This window comes from Bombus vosnesenskii, unplaced genomic scaffold (assembly GCF_011952255.1).
Source record: "Bombus vosnesenskii isolate JDL3184/JDL3185 unplaced genomic scaffold, Bvos_JDL3184-5_v1.1 scf7180000013304, whole genome shotgun sequence".
NCBI classification, from domain to species: domain Eukaryota; kingdom Metazoa; phylum Arthropoda; class Insecta; order Hymenoptera; family Apidae; genus Bombus; species Bombus vosnesenskii.
Genome location: NW_022882953.1, coordinates 276,685 through 298,261, shown reverse-complemented (window position 1 = coordinate 298,261; position 21,577 = coordinate 276,685). Strand labels below are relative to the sequence as shown.

Below are 21,577 nucleotides of genomic sequence, written 5' to 3'. Positions count from 1 at the left end.
AAGTTGCCATACATATTCATAAGATTACAACAAAGGGTTCATCGCGTAGAACTGTCGGCGCCTCAAGGTGACCTCATCCTTTATCATTTTAATATTTAATAAGGCGAGTCGCGTGAAAGTGCACTGCTTTTCGACGTTGACGTCCAATATGTCGATACGAAGAAGATCTAGCGTTTGAAATAGAGAAACTGAATAGAAATCGAGATTTTTCCCTACTGAAAGTTATGAGCGTTAGAAATTGTTTCTGCAGTACGAGAAATCATAAAACAACGTCGAGATCAAACGGGAAGATAGTTTTAGTGTAGAATCGAGCGACAACAAATTGTTCAATTAAATCTTAAAATCGTTCTTCTATAAAAGACCAGAAAAATTACTTATCGTTAGACTGCGGATTTTTATGTAAATTCATAGTTTTGATATAATTAAAAAAATAAAACCTCGGTCGAAAATTGTTTAACCTATCGAGTATTACAGAAAACGCTATGTCTTGGATATTTGATATATTTTTTCATACTACGTATGTGCATTTTGTGAAATCCTACGCTTTCCAATTTCCTATAAATATATCAAAATCTACGTGTCTTACTTTTCACCTATAATCTTCGTATACTAAACAACGTAATATACAGCGATTTAATCGTCGATACACGCAATACTCTAATTATTTCCAGCAAAGTATAGGATTAAGCAAAATTAACGCCTACAGGAGCGTATAAATACAGCTTTCAACAGCCGTAAAGCCAGCGTGAATGGTACAATGGAACATTATGCAGCGCGCATCCGCTCAGTCGAGGATGTCGATGCTTCCAAATTAGTGAAACGGAAGTGGAACAGGTTCCACTTTCGCCATTCTCCATTAAGCGCAAGAAAGTGGTTTGTCACCATGATTAGAAGTTCACGGACATACTAAACAGGTGAAGTTCGCACGGTGCACGCATTGTGCACTAACCTAATTGACATTCTCCTTTATTGGATTTCAAGGATAGCGAAAGGGAAATTTATCGATTTATCACAAACAACTTTGCCTAGTCATAGATGTAACGGTGTTAGGTTTTAAGCTATTGTTCCAAACTATTTAAGACAGGCAAGTAATTCCGGTTCGACCATTGGCGCGCGATAAATATTTACTTTCGTTCGAGCGTAACGTTAGAAAGTCTCGTGGAATTAAACGATCGTAAACACCATCGGATGTCCCTGCACGCTCATTCTTGCGATGCTGCTCCAAGAGAGGCATACTTATACCAAACGTTGTGTAATAAGTGTTATGCATCGAACGATCGTATGGGGCAGACATAAAGCGAGATGTACGACGTCGTGGTCTTCTGAAAGGTACATTTCGTAATTTCGCGGGTGTGTAAGTCACGTGCGTGTCGCCGTATTTTATTCCTTAAGAATCGCTTGGAATTGATGTGCGTTCAATGGTACAGCACACGAGACATTAGAAATTGCAGTTTCGGTGGGGGAATAATGAAACGTTGAACGTAAGACACAGAGGATACGCACGTTCATTTGCGAATAATTTGTTTTATAAGATGTATTACGTATCTATCGATGGCTTTTATGATGTTAATTAAATGACATTTAAGGAGTTATTTAAAGACTACTGCGTACAATGAATCAGGTAATTCGTTAGAAAGTCGAAAGTCCGAATAGATCGAATAAAAGAAACTTATGGAAAATATTTATCTCTTATAGAATTTTGTTACAGATAAAGAAAAAAAGTACCAAGAATCAACGAATGATTTCATATTATCTGGTAACATTGTCAAACTCGAGTCAGAGATGCTGTTGTGATAGTCATGAAAAAATTACCAGCTTTCTATGTTCTAAAACTTTTCACCTATCTTAAATATGGTCTTCCGACGTATATTTATGATGCTTTTTAAAACACCACTTCTCGAAAAGCGATTTTTCAAAATAAGAATAAAAATAAGTAAAAATAGAAGAAACCAGGATATCGCAACTTTTTTTAACGATCAATCCTAACGTTTACGTCACAGCAACGTACGTGTCGACTGTCATCGATTCGAAACAGCACCTAACCGCAATGACGATCGCTCGAATCGCTCGAAGCACGTACCTTTCGCCTTTCCTTGTCGAAGAAACGATGCTTTGAGGATACAACAGAGTCCAAGAGGAATATCGTCGAAGAGGAAACCTTCGTTACAAAATTCGATGCGTTTCCGTGCGATGAGCAGCCGCGTCATGAAAAAAATCACGATTGAAAGAACAATCGAGCGCTCGCGGGCGCTGCGATTCAGTTGTCGTTGGTACAAGAAGCGAGAGATCTACGTGACGTAGAGGCAAATGGGGAGGAATTACTTAAGTAGCGTGGTCGTGTGGTCGCTGGGGCCACGAAAGGAGTCTTTGCGCAATGAATTAGACACCGGAAGCGGTGCCACAGACGAATTATTCCCGGGTGAGATGTCTTTTTCACCGACCATCGTCTAACACGAATTTTATATACTTTGTCCTATACCGCGATGGATTGAAATATACTGCACGACGATATTTAATTTTCATAAATTATTACGTAGTATTTGTGCATTTTCTCTCTCACAATATTATCCAAATCATTCGTATTGTTGAAAATATACTTTTTCCTATACCGCGATAGATTGAAGTATACTGCACGACGATATTTAATTTTCATAAATTATTACGTAGTATTTGTGCATTTTCTCTCTCACAATATTATCCAGATCATTCGTATTGTTGAAAATACATCGGTTCGTGAAATCTATCTTATTTTAATCGTTGTTAAAAATAGAGCAACATCGATAACCACTTTTGACTACCTTGACGCTTATATGTTATACAATACAATCGTTACGTATTTTTGATATGCAAGTTCAAAGATCTTTCTTTGATCTCTACCTGTATTTTATGCAGAAGCACTATCGTGCTTGCGATATTAATTAGTAGCAATAGCGTAATATCAGTTCAGTTGTGATATAAAAAGTTATTCGATGGGAGAATTACTTAGGTTGCAGAGAGTTTATGCTGTAATGGTTTCGCTTCCTTTACGTCGAGATTGTGGAATGTGTATAGAAATCGAGATTGATATCATCGTGTGGATGATGGAAGGAAGAATAGTGTGTTTTGTACCGTGGAAAGAAGCGATATTTTCTGCGAAGGGTTTGCCAAGTGTAATACACTATGTGATTCAGAAGATAGATAGTTATTCTTGTCTTTAGGTATCTATGTTTGCTGAGAAATTTTTATTCGTATACCGCTGTATGTGGCTGCTCGCCAAAATCATAAAAGATTTTTAAATAAATGGAACTTTCTTCTAAAATTTCTCATTAAGTTCAGCATAAAGATACACACGAAATTGCTAAATTTTGCAGAAGTTCTACAGAAATCCTAGCGACTCCGCAAACATGTAAATTATTCGTTACATTAGGCACTCCGTATAATTATCGACTTTCCCGCACCCACTTTCATCACCGTACATTAATTTACGAGCATAACAAGTCGATTCCCGCGATTTAGCTAAATCGAGGCTAGTTAACTGAATTCGCAATTCGTATGCACGTCTCAAGGCTTCTAGACGCGACTTGCGTTCTCTAAAAGACAAAGAGTTTAGAGAAAGGGAAAGAGAGAAGTATAATAAATGATTGTCACAATTATAGCGCTCGTGAATCACGATGCACGTGCACTTTAAACGACGTGACTGTTATTTGCTGGTCTATCAACTTCGTGTCCAATACGGTTCTCAATGTCTACTCCTAAAATGGTACGTCTGAATGAAAGAAACGAGAACAGGTCGTTGAAACTGGATTTCATCTAACAGGTTCGATCCGAAACTTTTGCCTACTTTGGGGAAATGAAGCGATTGATGATAATGCACTGAAAGTGAATTATCGCGACTTGAAATAATTTTCCAGGTCACCTTTTTTTATACGTTAAATCGATCTAACGTGTAACTCAGAAATTGTTCGAATTTTTTTAGAACTCGTTTTTACTCTGTCTATCTATGTTATTCTATCTTATTACTGGTAACTTCATGTTGGTATTAAATTATTCATCCGTTAGAATCGTTAATTCTTAGTTGTCAGATTAAAGCATAATCATCTACGATATTTCTTCAGAAGCAGATTATAATGAAAACACTGAGAAACTAAACAATAGACGAGATTCTTGTGACTAATCTTTATGATTAAATTTGTTATAAATAGCCGTAAGTTCGTGGAGTCAAAGCTATTGAACTCATGGTTTCTGGCACAGACAACCCTGAAAACTTCAAACACGCAGAGGTAGATAACTTCAAACATACATAACTGCATCTCATACAAATGACTTCCTATTCTTCGAACACTAACTTCGATGTGACTCATAGTGTTAAAGCATGAATAATCGAAGATTTCATGGGATCACCAAAAGTTCTTAGAATTATATCAGGTTATAACTCTTCCCTGTGTGGTCCACCCTGTACAATATATCAAACCTACAAGAACTCTATTATGAGAACTCGGTTATGTCTCACGAATTCCAAGCAGCGTACCAGGAATTCCTTACAGTCAAGTTTGTCACTTCCCAGACTCGTAAAAACGCATAGTTATACAGGGAATTTCCAGCTTTTTCCTTACTGCTTTTTATCAAATCAGTAACTGCTATCAGAAAAAGTACTTTCTACGATATTGAAATTCGATGTCGTAGAAATACATGGAACGCACGTAACAAAAGATCATGGTATCTCCCATAAAGCACGATATTTATGAGAAATTTTCAAGATACACAAGTACACAAAATGCACACGACAAGCAAAATAGAGCATTTTCTATAACGTCAAACAGGCAAGACTTTCACAAGTAGAAGCTTTTCATCTAAACTCTATATTTTTAATGACATTAATAAAAATATAAATTTGAATAAATATCCGCATTAGCCTGGATTCGACGTATATATTCCATGTATCGGACCTGAGACATACTTCGACTCGTATCATCTAATCCTTCATTCTCTGTAAAGATACTTTGATCCATCTTACAACAATGCCCCTTGTCTTTCACTTCGGCGAACACATCAATCTCGTCCCTCGGTAACACGGGTGCAGATGAAAATGACGTGTTCCCTTCATTCCCAGCATTGCTATCGTATGACGGATTTAGAAAGGGAGACACGCAATTCGTAAATAGAATCCGCGGTCCCGTCCAACCTGGTCGCGATCAATTTTCTTCCTCGGTGACTGTTTCATTGGTTAACGGTAACGCACTTAACGTTACTAATACGCCTGAAATGCATAAATGATTGCGCACGCGTTCGCGCCATTACTCAGCGACGCGTGCCGGCTGCACGTGTATTTCAAGTGTATCGAATTTACCTGATCATCGATCGATCGCACTCGATATTCGTTAAAAATTCAATTTCTCGTATTATTACTTAAACTTGCCACTGCGATGAAAAATAGGTGTTTATGGCCACCTGCCACCACTGCGCCAAACGCGATGTACGCTAATAGGACACACTATTGACGATTCTTGCCAGGTATAACGTGGTTTAATTGTCTATTCCGCATACAGATCTGAGGGCTCTGTCCTTTTCAACTGCCTGCATTGGGACATTAAAGAGTCTTGTTTACCTACAGTACCGGACATGAATTTAAGACGATTACCTTCATGGTAGATTATCGCGCTATATTATAGATAATAAACAATCAATAAATAACCAATGCGTTGTAGATAATAAATGAGCAAATAAGCAATTGTTCGTTATCGAATTTCATCCTATTATACGCTATTAAACTTCGATTCATCGGAAAATAATACTTTACCTAAATCTTGTACTGTCCAGTTATACTGTTGCACTTGTTCTCTACAGTCTTGTTCTTCGGCGAAAACAATTCACAGTTTCTGGCTGAATATTGGATAACTTCGAATTGTTGATTATTTAGTACCGATAATATAACGACAATACTCAAAAATTGTTGTCTTCAATTTTTGTCTGCTACTGTAGATGGATGGCGCGCAGCATTAAGTAATTCGTACCATTACTTAACTGAAATAATTCAGAATTTTTCTACTAATAAATTTTGATATATCAAAAATGAATAAGAATAGAAAATTAATCATTTTAGTCTATATTTATGTACAATAATCACGATAAGTTTATAATAAATGTTAGTAACAAAAAAAAATAATAATTTTCTAAAACTAACAATATTTAGTGTAAAAACGTAGCGGCAATATCTAATCAAATAAATTTGAAGCTCCTTTAACAATTTTAGAACTATATCGCCAGTTGAGCCACTTAAATTCATTGGAAAATAGATCTATGGAGTCTATAAACCAATAAATCATCCTTTCTAGACCATTGAGCTACTAAATTTCATTCATTAACCATTGTGCAACGTGACAAAACCTATGAAAGAACTGCATAAATTTTTACATACACCGTTACCGATCTACTTCTATTTGTCGATCGTTCGATCGATCTTTTTCATGCACGCATGTACGAACGAACTCTGTGTGAAAACTTTTGCGAATGTCGTATTACAAATTCATGATTTCAATGCACAAGTGCATAGGGATCTTACTTGTATTCTGTCTCTGACAACGGCTGGGTAATTCGTTTGATGGATGATTCAATAAATTGCGTCCGTGCCTGGGATACAATTTTGTCGTGTCGTTGGTAGGATTTGTGCGTACGAGTTAAATGTATCGTTACATGTATCGATCGTGTTGTACATGAGAATGATACTTTTTACTGATCGTTGCATTACATTGGTAGAGTTTATTAATATGGATGCTGTTATATTGCAGTATTATTCTTGTATATCGTTATGTTGGCATCATTATGTTGTTGAATATAATATCGTTCTATTATTATGTCGTTACGCTGATGGTTCCTGGGATGTTACAATATCTACTCAATCTTTATATGATTGCACTTTTGCCTTGTTTCTCTCGTGTTACAATGTTATTGTATTACGTTCAATCGTTTTTACTTGACATTTACTCGCTAACGCGCAGAACCTTCTTTCCTTAATAATTAATATCAATCGTAAACTATTAACAATGTTGGAGAACGTTTCGATCGAATACAGTTCTTCCGTGATATAATTATGAATAACACCAGTAACGATTGTGTAATATGATAAATATTTTGTTGAAAAAAGTCGAGATCCATTGAAATGAGAAAACGAGATCTCTTTCTGCAATAAACTTCTTAAATACAAACGTAATCAAAGCGAGAGGCTCGATGTCCATCGTTGGTGTGCGAATTATACGAGGGTCAAGAAGTCCAGCTGGACTTACCCTACCGGATCACCCAAGTTTATTCCACTTCCGTTAATCGACATTCCCCCCTACATCGTAGAGACTATCCCTTCCACTATGAAACTAATTGTTATGGGTCACTGACTGAATACTTGTTGCAAGACAGCCAAAGATAACGCGAGCCACCGACGTTGCCGTTCCAATCACCGCCACACTTGTTGCCACTGCACACTTGTTGCACTAATTCCATCGAACCGACGATCCTGTGGTGTCGTCCCTAATTGTTTGCTTGAATTTATCTTTCTATCATTCCAGCTTTTTTTTTATTAGAGTCAGAAGGTTGATTGTATATTGTTATATCATGGTTATATAATAAGTATAGATATATTACAAATAAACTGTGTGTGTGTGTGTTTATGCGATTTTATGTTTTTACGAATACGAAGAAATGTAATATCTCTTTACGCTGATAGTAGGACGGTTAATTTTATTTGTATCTTTTCTTTGAAGTCAAGGCATATTATGCAGTTTCATAGAACTTTTATTCAAGATAGTATAATTTTATGGAGATACTGAGTTCTGTTAAACCACTGTACGATCAATTTTATAGTAAACTTGAAAACTTCTGTTTCAATTCACTGAACATCGTAATAATTATTAAACATTCGATATTCTGCTTATTTTTGCCTATTATTTTCGCTTATAAGTTTTGCATAAATGCATAAACGTCTATAATCCAATTGCAAGGAACTGAGTCATTGATCCATTAAATAGAGAGAAAAGCGTTTGAGATGTTAAATCAAAGATTGTTGAGAATTTAAGTTCATTAAAATTACTATGGTTGCATGTTTTAATATTAGTTAATAACTAATTATGTTATAAAATTAATACTCAAATGTCAAATGTGAAACAGAAAGAAAGGAAGTTAAATGTTATATGCGCATACGATTTCCAATGCATAATAATATGCATATTTAATGATATATAATTGTATATGCGATACACGTCATCCTTTTAATCGCTTAAGCTCCATGATCTCTGACGAATGAACTCAAGAAGCATCGTTGACTAAAATTTCCGATAACATGTCGCAGAATCTGCAACGTATAATATTACTCCTGCGTTTCTCGAATTTATTGCTTTATTAAGAACTGATAAATTCTAAATTTAAGTATATACTTGAAACTAGTTTCTTACGTTAATACGGAAGGAAATTTCTACTTCCTACTTTTCTAAAAATAAAGAATTAAATATTGGAATATCTATTTTGATACATTATTAAGAATAAATTGACAACACGTTAAATAATCGCAGTAACAAATATCGAACTAAGGAAGAAACACGGAAAAATATATCAGAAATAGAACCAATCAATGAATTACTTTTTTTATCATTTGTACACAGTTTCACGTGATAGGAACATTTAAATTGGTTTCTCGAATCCAGGCTGATAGAATATGATGTTTCCCTTTTTGTTACAAAACATACGCAAAGAGACCATGGAGAAATCACAGCACGAAGCCACGTGAAATATGACGCCGTAAAGGGGGAACGCGTATATATCTAAAACGGAGTCATTTGCGTGCAGCACTTTGTGTCAGCAACTCGTACTTTTTATCACAAAGCGTACATTTGTTTGCTATAATAATTATATCTGCAAATTATATCTCCGTAAATGAATTACGACCTTCGACCTTAAATAATCGTGAAAATTGCACAACTTATCCTTGACACAAATTGCTAATAATAATAATTGCTAATAGCTCGACCAATTTTATTATTGCATAACTTTTTAAATATCCTTTATATGGAAAACAATTGAGATCTCCACATCTTTGAAAGATACAGATAAGGAAAACTTATAGTAGAATCTTAGTATTCACCTAAAGTTTATGTTCGCGTTATCTCCGAACAAAATAACCTGAATTGCTTATTTTTCGATAGCAAAGTGTGCTTGTCAAGTGTAAAAGAAAATCTAATTGCACTAAACTATAGTAATCAAACAGTTGGCAAGAAAATATTTGTTGTTATCTAATGAAAGTTTCGCAACCGATAACCATGGGTCATCGGTGATCCACGAAGTATGTTAATTGTAGATATCGTGACATCGTTTCCACTCTCTACTTTTTATCCAACCTCGATACGTTAAATAACAAATGTACTAATCAAGCATTCTATTATTAGTTCGTTCAACATTAATAAGACCTCGATATTTACGCAACATTTTCAATTGGGAGCCGAATCAGAGAATTTGGTGGATAACGCGGTCGAGGTCATTCACTCGACCGACGTACCGTATGTATGTAAATTAATTGCGAGACAAACGCGGTCTCGAAAAGCAAATGTTCCTTTTATCTGGCGACAAGACAAATTATGGATATTTTACAGCCAGGAAATCAGTCTGCAAACAGCGGCCTGTGTTTCGAGCTCGGCAACACGACCACGTTAATCGCTCGCTATTATAATGATAACTGGAGCAGTTCACTTATTAAATTACTCATGTTTGTGACTTGCGACACTTGCATCTGAACCTTCGTAACCTCGTTCGTAGACGTTTCGAAAATCTCTACTAGACACACGTCGATTGGAATCCTTAACGAACATTAAATATTAATCGATTATATAAGTAATTATATAAATAATAATCGATTATATAAATATTACGATCAAGTCGATTATATTCACACGGAGTTGCAAAGCTTTTCAAGAGCTTTGTTAATTCTTTTACGAATAGAAGTAAGAAATTGTATAAAACGTAAGTTATTTTGAAAGCCTTGCTTCTTTCGTATTCCACATTTTTCTTGCAACTTCTTTTCTAAAATTTAAAACAATCTATATTTATATCTATGCTATAACTATGATTCTATATTTATTGAAATTTAATCGAGAAATTCTAGAACACGATCGGTGTATTTAAAGGAGAATTCAAAAAGAACGCGATTGAAAACATCTTTTTCGAACGTTTCATGATATTTTCAGCGACACGAATATTCCTGTTTTTCCGATCTGTTTTCATTCGTATACGCGAGTCTCGCTTTCACATAGAATTCTGTAATAAAACGTACGTTTATCAATGATAGGTCCTCGAATAAACAAACATACACTTTGCAGCAATATCGTTATTTTACAATTAAATTATTCGTTAAATGTTCCATGATAAACGACTTCGCACCTCCATGTTGTCGTATCACGACAATCAATACTGTGAATCCGGTGTCATCCGTCGCCAACGAGCCATGATCCATTAGCTAGCATCCTAACAATTTGTGTTTACGACGCGCCACGCTCGCAGGAATTACACATACGTCAATATTGAACATGCCACCGTTTATACAACTGATTGATAACGAGTCCATGGTATCCATGATATCCGTCAGCGACTTTACGCGATATCCCTCGTTGTACCATCGAACCGCATATCGCCATTGTTAAACAGCTCGAGATTTCGGATATGCGACGAAATTTCCTTGTACTTCACTGCAATTACACCGGCTACGGAAAGTATCGCCATAAACATCTATTTTTCAACGAAGACCTTTTTTATCATTGAAATTTCATTTTCATAGCATCAAGTTTTTACAATCATACGAAATTATATTATTAAATAGCAGGAGATTTAGTATATTCGTATTTGATTTAATTACTACGTAGATGCCGTAGCAAATATAAGGAGATGTGGCTTCTTGTAGTCATCGTGTGTATTTTTTGAAACGTCAGTTTTAATGAATTTTATATTTTATTTGCATATTAATGCTTTTTGACGTGTTTTCTACGTCTTGAACTGTGTCCTTAATTTGTAAATCATCTTCCTCGCTCTTATCTCGAAAGTCGAAGCAAGACGAGATTTTTGCAGGTTGACGGTGCAGTCTCGCTTATTATTCTTTGCATTGTCGTTACTGAACGACAGGCGAAAGAAGAATATTCGTATACCTTTTACATCTTCGGGAACCAACCTGGCATTTACGGAGACATTTTAAGCGTATCTTTAGAACCGTGGAGTATAAGAGCACCTCGTTCCCGCGAATACTTGCATGCATCCATACACTCTAGCATACTCCACCGTTTCGAATCTCCCAACGAAGAAAAAGCAATCTCCTCTTCCATCTGCAGACCCTTAGTTCATATCGTATTAACGCGATTGCTTAGGAAAAATCAACGAAATTTCTTCGCTATTTTTCACAAGAGTAAATAAGAGAAGAATTCAGAAAGCAACCTGGCACGTATCAAGATTAGTGACATTAAGAAAAGGTTAATATTTTTAAAGCAATAAATTCGAAAAATTTAAATATTAAAATAGACGTCTCGATTTGCCAATCTTTTTACAAAAGCAAAAAAGCAGTAATCGTCGACATTTTTCACGAGTGAAAAAAAAAAGATAAAGAACGCATTAGTAAGTAAGAATTTGAATGGCAAAATGAGGCATCGCTATTTATATCTGCTAAAATATTTCAATAAAAAAGGTAGTTCTCGTCAACCTTGGGCAAACTTTTAACGCGCATCTCCTCGTCGTCAATTTCCTTTACAGTCTTTCGTGTAATTTCGACCGTTTACGGCTATTCTACAATGTCATTGTGTTCGATCGTGGTTATTATTCGGAAAAAGGATAAAAAGAAGAAAATTGTTCGTGCGAGGTTGCACGTGCAATTCTCTTCTGTCCACTCGACAACACATCCCGTGACATTTGCATGACGACGCTTACGATCATCTTGCGCCATGGATCTCTTCCAAAGGAACAGCGCTGGAAGAAGCGAAGATCTAGTGCCGCATGAGAAGCCAATCGCGTCAGTGGTCACGTTTCCATCGGGAATACACGAGCGATTTTGCAACGGCTGAATACAGACTTTCAGAGCCCAACGTTTCGGAGGAAACCGCTTTCGTATGGTCTTGCAGGCGGTCGTTAGTCTTCCGAGCGGTTACTTCAGCGTTGTTCAAGGAACATTGTGTAAACGCGAGGATTATTAAGGTTCGTTGCGATCCTGCTGATGCAATCCGGACGATATCGATTATTGATGTTTGAATGGTTTTGGTAATCTTATGCTCAGCATCTGATTGATCCTTCGACGACCATAAGTAAAGTAACGGATAAAAGCAAGTAAACGCAAGACGAAACGAAATTTGGAAAATTGAGAATTTGAAAATTTAAGAGCTTGAAAATTGAGAAATTTGAGAATTCGAGAATTGGAAAAATTGGAATATGTAACTCCCCATTACGTTATGATATTGAATTCTCTCGGAGAATTATTACAGAAGCAAGTCCACGTAACACTAATATCGATTGATAGCTTTTTAAAGCGATTGAAAGGAGAGCATATTTATACCTTCGATTCAATAACAGAGGTTGCAGCTAATTTTCACAAGACTTGTTGCAACGCTTTTCTTATATGTATGTATTATGTATATTGTACGAGTATATATTATCACGATTGCGAAAACAGGCAAATGAGAACAAATGTTGCGTTATGTATTATAGAAACGTATTATCACAGACAGGATTGTGAAAAAATAAAGAATCGTTTTAAGATATTAGAAGGTTGGTTCGATCAAATCATTTTTTAAATAAATTACAGCTATACTCTTCTCAATGAACTTCGAATGCAAACGGATAAAAGGCAGAAAATAAAAACAGAGGAAAATGGTGGGAAAGAGAGGAGATAATTTTGGAGAATAACGTGAATGTAACTCGCGATTGGCACATTCAACGAGTCTAACGAGTTTGCCAAAAGATACGCGCTGCATTGTTACTTCACTAGAGAATACTGGGTAATCGTCGAGCGCGGAGGAAATAATGATTACAATGCTTTCTTGAGCTCTGCGAGTGGTGTGAATGGCTTTGAGACATTAACCTCGAGTCATTTTAGCGTTGAGCAACAATTTCGCGGTTTATACTTGATTTGTTACCACGTAACAGCTGACGAAGCAGAGCGGAAATCCTCGAACCGCGAAAAATATTCTCAACTAAATTCCTGTACACGCATAATTCTTCTTTATTTCTTCAAAACAATTTATATTGTACGTCTTACGATTATTTATGAATAATATCTGCCACGCTTTATTCATCTAAATTGTCTCTTATCTTGTTTCTATGTTCATTCGAGCAACATTTTCTCATTTTATAGCCACGCTGTATTACAAAAGATTTGTTAACTCTTTTTACGCTTTTTAATTATTTGGATGAGCGAGTGAACGATTTAGCAATCATTCTCTCCAGCGCAAAGATTTCCAATAATTCAATCGATTAAATTCTTTTCCCTGAAAATTACATAACTTGGAAACGTTGTTATTTCAGATATGCAAATAACAGTGTTTAAACACGATACTCATTTATCGATCGCATTTACGAGCAAAAATGACAATGATCATAAAACAGGATCAAATAATGCTTCCGACATTTTCTAACTCCTCCAACCATGAGAATCCTTTTTAATTTGACAAAAATCACAAGAACAACAATTTTCTTCCAAATTCTATTGCTCTCGTACGAAGACTGCAATCTACGAGTCGCAGTATCAAATTATCACGTTCCTTTACATCATAGTCTATCGCAATCATTGTTATCAGCAATCAGAACCAATTAATGTCGAATACACAGCAATTAGTATTAATGAATCAATGCCTATTGTAATTCATACAAGCGCCTCGTATCAATTAACATCCAATCAGTACAAACCATTAACGCCACAAAAGTATGAACATTATCAAACCACCCTAACGAACATTCACTCATCTTGTTAAATCGCGCTGTTGCCTCATCAATTATTCTATACAGCAACGTAACAATCGATTTTATTGATGCGATCCAATCAGTTTCTATTTATACGGTTTCACGATATGTTGATACAGATAACCGTATCAATATTTCACGGATAACGAACGAACCGATCGATCGCGGCCAATGACGCGCGTAAGGTCGTCGATTTACCTGGCTAACACGACTTGAAAGTACAAGCTCCTGGTATTTTTCTTGCAAAATCCTGTCGTGCTCGCCGGTACTACTCCGAGACCGCTTGTTCCTGGTTGAAAATCTGGGTAACTGGTATAAGGACGGTCACCCGCAATCGTACCACGTGTTATAAATCGTTCTGTCTCGCTTTTCCTTTTAATCTGTCGCGAGCTTACACATCCGCATGTATTGATACTTGCGTGTATACTACGAATACATTACCATGCAAATGTCTACGACAGTAATCTTAAACGAATCTTTAGATATTCTCTTTACGGTATATCAGTTATTCGTAGCTTCTTCCAGTTTGTAAATCTTTTTAGAAATACTTTTTTTTAGAAATAGAAATTAGTCGTAGAACAGGTATTCTAACGCAATATTCTAAATTAAGTATTGGATTTTTATCGCGTGCATTTTTATGCACATGGGTTTGGAATGGGATTTGGAATGAGATGCGAGAAGAAAGGGAGTTTATCGTAAATAAAGTTTATTTAACAGTTATTTGACACGGCCCTTAAAAGAACTGTTGCTGTTGGAAGAATAAAAACATCGTAGAAAATACTAATCACTTCAATGTTCTACAAGGAAATTAACAATAGTTCTTCAATTAAACACTTTTTATTGTTAGAATAAGTAACAACAGATAATACTGAAAATAATATGTAACAGGATAATATAATATAAGAGAAAAAGGGACGAGAGACTTAAGGTAGCATCGAGTATCTTATTATTCGTTCGTCGAAACAAAAAAATGTTTGATAGACGATAAGGAGTATCACACAGCATTGTATTGTACAATAGCAAGAATGTGGTAGTGTATGGTACACGAATGTGCGTGAAAGTGCGTCGCGATGCCAGTGATAAATGCAATGAGAACACCGTGTGGTCCGAGTTTTCTATAGCCTTACAGCTCGTTCTTTCTTTGATAGTTTCTGTTGCACCTGCGGCTGTTCCATATCGCCGGATCTACGAATCGATTGGGATAACGCGTCGATCCTAATGAACTCACGCTCAATGGTCAGTGTTGGTTCGTTATACATGTACACTATATACTCTGGTTGATTCATAGTAAACTGTAGGTTACTTTGTTTTAGGAGAGAATTAAAATAAGGTTGAACAGTTGTACGATTCTTTTCAATTTCGTTATGGTTTTCTTGGTAGACACGTGTTATTATCTGCACACGTGACGCAAATGCTAGAGATTTAGAGTGATTGCAGGTTGATTTATGCAATGCGTTAAATTGGTAGAAATGCTCGAAACCTATACACATATTTTAATTTAATTTATAAGTTAGCGGCAATATTCTAAAAATATAAATCAACACTAACAGGATTCGTGTTCTATTCTTGGTTAATGACAATAATATTTATCTCTTATAATGTACAAATCATTTAAATTGATAATAAAGTACATACAATTTCATATGGTGAAATATTGCTATTAGCTTGAAATCGTATACTTTAGAAAATTGTTCTTTTATGTTCTCCTTATCTCTCTCCTTTATTTTTAGAATCTATAATCTATAGTCAATATTTTCATATCCTTCATCTTAATTAATGTTCCTCTATTGACAACTAGCCAATATTAAACCAGCAACGATCGCATAGTTTGAGTTACACCAGAATTTTCTTTCGCTCTTATCTTATGGCATTTTTATTTACAAATGGATCATTATTTCAATATCGAATCAGGTGACAGATTTAGTAGCGCTAGTCACATGTACTATCACTACTATTCACCGACAGTACCATCATCATCTCTACACGACATAATATCTCTGCACAATCGCTGGAACAGTGGTCAATGCGATTTAGCGACCGAAGCTTCCGAAAAAATGCAATTAGCAAAAGAGAAGATTCACATTTGCCAATTTCGCGTAACTAATTCGCGTTGACACGGTTTCGCGGACTCCTGACTCATTGCTCTAGTTCAATTTTTCTTCTACAAGTATACACGGTGGATATACTATTACGACACTCATACGTACGAACAGCAGATACTGTTTTATACACAAACGAGCACCGTCAACGAAATCGTTGCCTCGCCGTAAACGTATCCTGTCTATTAAGCAACTTACACAGGGAATAATTTCTATTATGACGCGCGTGCCCCCCTAATCGAGCTGTACTGCCACAGTGAAAGTATAATAAAGGCAATGAAAGTTCATCGTGATAATTGATTACGAAACCAACTGCTTCTGGCTCGATGCGTTACGAATTTGCGTAATTGTCGCGTGAATTTTAGTTCTCAGCGTCGAATGGGAAATTGTTTTCATTTTAATAAAATAGATATTATATTATTAAATAAATATTATTAAATTATATTATTAAATAAATAGATATTATATTATTTTATTTATATCATTATCAATGACCTGGAGATACCGTATCTTTAAATTTATAAATTATTTAATTTATAAATCCGATGACCTAGAGACAATACGTCTTTGGAATATTATTTTAGTTAGAAGTTAAAGATTTGCAGACATTTACCTTGACCAACATATCCGATTCACCTATCGAATGACAGCAGAGTTATCCTTGTACGATTTCGAAAATTTTGACCTTTATTCCAAAATTCTTTCGCATATCGAGCAATGTTCGATACTGAATGAGATATTAAAAAAAAAATTCAACTTAAATTATTATAGATGTAAAAATCTGTTAAATGTGTTATCTGATAAATGTAAAAATCTTTGAACGTTCAATGTTAAAATTATCATATATTTTGTGAGCAAATTAGTGTAAGATTTGTCTATAAGTCATAAGATTTATTTCCACTCGTTTTTCATTATATTTCAAGCTCAATTTCATCCAAGGAATGCTTATCCCCATCCTGTCCTTTCTTCATAAGATCTATTTTACTCGCACAGTCTGTTGAGCTATTAATCTACCTTGCAACTTCCATGTAAATCCAGACATCTGTATATTACTGCTCAAATCAAAAGCCTTGTTTTTGCACGTGTTAAACACATGTGCTCAAGCGGAGTTCGAAGTACCCCACTGTTATTTGAAAATCGAAAGCAATCGAAATTATTAATGACTTACTTGCAAACTTTCCAGACATTATTCTTGTCAGATATGATTACTCTAGCAATCACTATTCTACGAGAGAGTTCTTACCGTATGAAACATTATTCGACAAAAATCATATATATGAGCATTACATTTAAATAATTTAATAATTTTTATTAATTAATAAGTTGCGAAGTTTGCAGCATTGATATACGTAGCATAATATATTACTATATTATTATTATTATTATTATTATTATTATATTATTATAAAGAAAAATCTCTAACAGTTAAATGTTGCCATTCATAACGTCGAAATTCTTTTATAATTGCACGAAAACATAGAAATCAGCTAGAGAATGAGTCCGTTAATCCCCTAAGTACAACGAGTCCAAGGCTACGTTGTCGCAATACAACTTTCAGTGGGCTCTGAGGTCTTCAGCTTAGTAGCTAATTATTGCTAGATATTTGGAGGCTCATTCTTTCGAATAATAGTATACAATTTCACAAACGGCTGTACTCGAAACGTACTGTCTCTATTAAACACGAGATCATTTTCAGAATTTTCTAATTATTGCAGATAAAACAGAAAGAGATTGAATTCGAACATGTAAAAATACAAAAGAAAAGAAAAAATTGTAAAATTGATAAACAATTCTCTATAACAAGCTTTCCATAATATTAAACTTTTAGCTTTTTCTCCACTGCCATACACATACACATAGAACCTTCAAATACTATACATAATTCATATTTATTTGCAACAGTAATAAAAATTAAATTTCTGTATGAATAGAATTTCCCTGTACTACGTAATAACGAAACGATTATTGAAACATCCAACCCTAATCGACTACCACGTTCTCACCTTCTTATATTGTTCCTGTGAATTAGCCCTTTTTGCGCGTATCTGAATCTCATTCTTGTTTCAACAATCAAAAGTCTTGCGATATTTCAAGAAAAATTTGAACGTAAAATTGAGCAGAAATTCACGAGTATCGGTAACAGTTATCTCGTACATTCTTCAAATTTAAGACATTGTTCATTAGCAGGACGACACGATGAGTGAGAAAAACGAAAGTGAACCAAGAAACGTAGCGAGGCTACTGCTATTATTTTAAATACGACAAGGTTCGCGCGCATCGCAGATTAACGGTTTTAGTCAATGCTAACGGTGCATCAAAACTAACCTAATAGACGAGCTTTTTGCAATCGATTCCGCAGCTATTGATTCGCCATTCGAGCATCGGTCATCGCGAACAATTCGGATAGAATTTCGGAATGCAATCCGATGGTCCCGCGGAATGTAATCCAACGTTTAGCGTAGCGAGAGGTTAAATAACGCGTTAGGTAAGTCGATACGCAATGTTCGAACAGTAGACTCACGTGCAGCTCGTGTATACATGTGCACCTTCATTTCGACGGTAAGTTCACTTCCTGAATGGAGACCTACTTTACCAAGTGGCTGACAGATCGGTTCCATGAGCTCGAAACGTATGAAGAAATCGTTTGGTGTTCGTTGAATGTGATTTTTATATCATTATAGATATACGTGCGAGTCTAAATATAGGTTAATGTTATGTTATTGTATTTATAACGAATAATGTCTATATTTGTAGATGGTTAATAACTAGAAAATTTTTAACTACAGCTTGCAAGAGATGTTGGGATTTTTTTAGAAGAAACTTGATGACTTTAGGTTAGTTTAAATAATTTTCTAGAGTTAAATTAATTGAAGGACATCAGGTTTATAAGAGTAGTTGGCACTTGATGCAATTGACGAATTAATAGAAAAGTTGGCAGGAGAACAATGATACATTTGATTATAGAGAACTATATACTTTAATGATTCTAAAGTTTTGGTTGGCATATGTGTACGTAGTTGTATTTGATGCGTAAGCAATGTTAATAATTATCCTTGGCTTGTGTCGTAATTTGGTTAAACTAATAATTAAATTATACATGTATGTAAATATATAGTAAAGTTTTTGTTTCGTTAAATAGAAATCATATCCTCATTAACATAAATTGTTCCATCAATAATACACCAAAGAAATCAATAAAAAAAACCTATAAAAGATTTCTAGAAAGATAGTTAAAATATCTATGCAAATGTGTATGGATCACAAACATAATTATATGAAAATGCTATCAGAACTTTAAAACATCATTCAACTATTCAGATTTACTTTACATAGGATATATGGAATGATATTATCATAAATTTTGTTTATCTTGATCATTTTCAAAACTATACGTCAGAATATCTAACGAAATAAAATATCGTTTTGTATACATAGTGAGTTTGAAAACATGCATTGTAAGCAGCACGTGTTTTTTCAACCATTGATTCTCACGACTGAGCATATTCAATATTACATATACAGAATATTTTTCTTCGTCCCCCTTCTTTCTTTCATTTCCTTATTTGAATAAGATACTCGTGCTCAATTGAATTTTCATGAAAACGACCGAACATTGGATACGTTTCAAGAGCCGACCTTACCCCGATGCTAAAAGCAACAAGGTGCACGAAAGATGGATCAGGACATGAGTATGAAATAAAAAGATACGAAACCCTCAAATTCTCATTCATGGCGCCGCAGAGACGACTGGGTATCTGATGACCAAACTATTTATGTGACGATAACAACGAACTCTCATAAAGCAAAGGAGCTTTAATTAAATTTCCTACCTACCTGTTAAGAAATAATCAGCCTCATAAAAAAAATATTTCCACGAATGATATTATTCTATAGCCTATATAATGATCAGGGTCATCTTGCACAATTCTACTAACATTACGAAACTAACGAAAGAAGCCAGAAGAAGTTCCAAATTACAACTATTAATAAGTATCCTTGTATGACATTAACATTGTTTGGTAATAACGCTAACGAAATTTCACAAGTCAGATTGGCAAATTATAAATTCATTATTCCATTTGATGAAAAATGATCAGATTGTAAAAAAGATGTCTACAATAATTTCTAACCTGTCAATCTACTAATACATATTATGTATTGTAATTGATAAATTATTATGCAAGAAGAGATCCTGATCTCGACATTATCCGTCGATATTATCGCGCATCGACTTACTTCGATTACTTCGACCGAGCAGTCAAGTTTCCCCTTACAAAATATTGACGTCAAATCGATAAAACTGCAACACCTGCATAGACTTAAAAACGAGCAATTGATAGGCTCACCTGGATGTCTTAAGGATTCTCCATCTCTCTTTGTTCGCAGTTACTCTTCCAATCTTGCCGCAACTATGTAGATCCACCAACAGAACGTATCAGCATTTCTTTCGAGACTCGTCGTTTCTCACTACTAAATCACCACTGTGGTTCTTTCAGACACACTCCTCGTGCACTTTGAGTTATTCTATCTCGTACCAAGTGACAAACATCCGCTTAACCTTACTTTGATAATATATTACATCAACGATCAAACTTGATCACTCAATGTCACTCAGTCTCCAATTAAATTCAAACCAATTACCACTTACTTTCTTCAAATTCATACATGCAATTTATTAGAAATATTAATAATTTGTGCGCGGATAAGATGTTGTCATTGCGCAGAATCGTACCGGCAGTTTACGCGGTCTTTTATTTCCCGCGCGTTGAATCGATCGTCGTGAATGCGACCATCGATCGATGTTGCGAATCTTTGAGGACAATCGATCGATAAAAAACGAGATCACCAGTCTCTCTCTCTCTCTCTCTCTCGCTCTCTCTTTCTCTCTTTCTCTCTATCTATCTGTCTATCTATCTGTCTTTTTCGTGTTCTGATCCTGAACGATGTATTCTCACGTGTGGCGTGTCTTTCCGTTCGTTCTTCTTGTCACGTTGGGAATCGCCGCGTTCACCACCGACAACGATCGATCGATCGATCACGATCGACACCGTTCTCCGTTGACGATCCCGACGTACCACGATCTCACCGTGAGCAGCGAGCCTTCGCGACTGCGGCCGCTATTTCGTATCTACTCGCTGTGAGCGAACGATCACCGGTGAATGCGCGCGCGCGCCTGTGTATAGTAAGTGCCTTGCTAACTGGCCGGAATTCTGCCTTGCCAGCTGACCATAGCTATCCCTGCCATCTCTTAGAAGGGACTTCGTATAGCAGAGCATTGTATCGTGGATTTGTTAAAAAAGTAAATCGTCAATTTTAAGATAAGAATTAATTCTAAAAGTACAGCATTTATTAAGATGAAGATGTTATACTTGCTGCATAAAATGACACATATTTCTTAACTAGTCATAATAGAAAATACGACCATTTTTGAATATAGAAGGTATTTGTACAGCGTTCAAATATATAAAGTTTGATATCATTTGATAGTACATAATATTCTTTCAAATGACTAAAAAAGATTTAATACCATGAAAATG

At 35.3% G+C, this 21,577-nt stretch overlaps 1 protein-coding gene across 1 annotated transcript in view; it reads right to left on the bottom strand.

Moving 5' to 3' along the window:
* The window catches only part of LOC117234368 (torso-like protein), a 33,970-nt gene extending 12,795 nt beyond the window's left edge, over positions 1 to 21,175 (bottom strand). Inside the window, exon 1 of the mRNA XM_033495490.1 lies at positions 20,387 to 21,175. The gene's annotated coding sequence lies outside the window, so the exon portion shown is untranslated. The remainder of the gene's footprint in view (positions 1 to 20,386) is intronic.
* Positions 21,176 to 21,577: the final 402 nt, after the last annotated feature.